Here is a 1,818-nt window from a genome sequence, read left to right as displayed (position 1 = left end):
CGAACATTCAAAGAGACGAGGCAGGAAACATGACTTATGACCAGACATGTCTGTCAATCATCATACCCACTTACAAGCGGCCTGATGCGCTCGCGCGCGCTTTAGCGAGTGTGGAGCCCGAGCGCGTGAACGGTTTACACATCGAAATCGTAATTGCCGATAATGACCCTAAGGCCAGCGCTAAATCTTTTGTCGAGCAGAAAATTTTCTCCTCCGAGTCAAACATCGTTTACATTCATGTTCCTCAGCCGGGCGTTAGCAATGCGCGAAATAGTGCCTTAGCCACCGCCAAAGGACGTTATATCTTATTCTTGGACGATGATATGGAAGCGTCCCATCCTTGGGCGCAATCCATGGTGGACGCGGCGCAAAAATATGATGCCGCCTTAGTTTTCGGTCCTGTCAACGCTGTGATGCCTGATTCAACAGATTTGTTCTATGATGCCATGCGTCCGTTGTTCTCACGCGAAAACCCGGGTGAAGATGGTTTGATTAAGAAAGGCTTTGGTACAGGTAATTGTTTCATTGACCGCGAGAAAGCAGTCCTTCCCAACCCCGTTTTTAATACGGATCTAAATCAAACCGGCGGGGAGGATGATTTCTTGTTCCGGGAGTTGGAACAGCAACGCATAAATATCGCTTGGACAAATGCTGCGGTGACGTTGGAGCATGTCCCCGCCGCACGTGCGACGATGGGATATGTATGGCGCCGAAATTTTGCTTTTGGACAAGCCCCCACGCATGAAGCGGCCGTAAAAGGCATCCTTGGGTGGCCACTCGTTTTGTTTTGGATGAGTGTTGGCGTGTTGCAAATTGTGAGTTTCGGCGTGAGGTTCGGGGCTACCAAACTCTTGAACCGTCCTGAGTCTGTTTTCCATTTGGGCCGACTGGCACAAGGCGTCGGAAAACTTTTCTGGTCCGATAGGCTGTCACCCAAATTTTACGGCATTTAGGCGGGCAGTTTTGTGTAGTCCGTCCGCTTCACAAGGAAGTATGGTAGGCGCACGCGATCCCGCCAGAATGGTTTTTCAAAGGCCCACAACTTTGCTGAGGTCGCGACGAACATCACCCAAGACAGATCATTCTGCTGCAAGATTGTAGATTCTGACATCGAAAAGCCAAGAAACATAATCGTCGACAATATCACCCAATAGGTCTCTGTGCCGCCTTTGCGCAGGCGGTCAAAGGCGAGAATGAAAGTGCCGACGAACAAGAGCGCGAACGTCCCGACACCCAATGCGCCCGTGGCCAGCCAAGTATCCAGCCAACCATTGTGAGCGCTTGGGATACCCCACTCCAACTGCAGGCGGACATAGTAAGACGCCCCCAGAGGGTCTTTCCAATAAACACCGTAACCATAGCCCAACCAAGGGTGCATTTTTATTGAATCAATCAAACCTGACCAAATATCTGTACGTCCGGTTAAAGTTCTTTCTTTTCCGATCAGCGCAAAGGTAAAGTCAGGCGCGAACAGAAGCATCCCGATTATTGTTGCGAAAATTAGAACGATGGTCAGGACAAGAATTGGCCTGACAAAGGTATATCGCCGATAGAGCCGCAAAATAACGAAGCCGCCTATACCAATGAGTGATATTAAAAGCGCTGTCTTGGACGTTGAGAGCAATACCAGCGCAAAGCATAATGCGCAGAGCGGGAGCCATATCCAACCTCTGTCCGGACGCATTGCGAAGGCGCACAGCATCACAATAACGCCTTTGGCCATAAAGCCGCCCATATAATTTTTCTCAATCCAAGCCCCACGCCATGGCCCCCGCGTGAATCTCAGCATGAATGCCGTAGAAAGGCAAAAATAAAGCG

This window comes from Chondrus crispus, genomic scaffold (assembly GCF_000350225.1).
Source record: "Chondrus crispus Stackhouse genomic scaffold, scaffold_664, whole genome shotgun sequence".
NCBI classification, from domain to species: domain Eukaryota; phylum Rhodophyta; class Florideophyceae; order Gigartinales; family Gigartinaceae; genus Chondrus; species Chondrus crispus.
Note: the sequence above shows the minus strand (reverse complement) of the source record.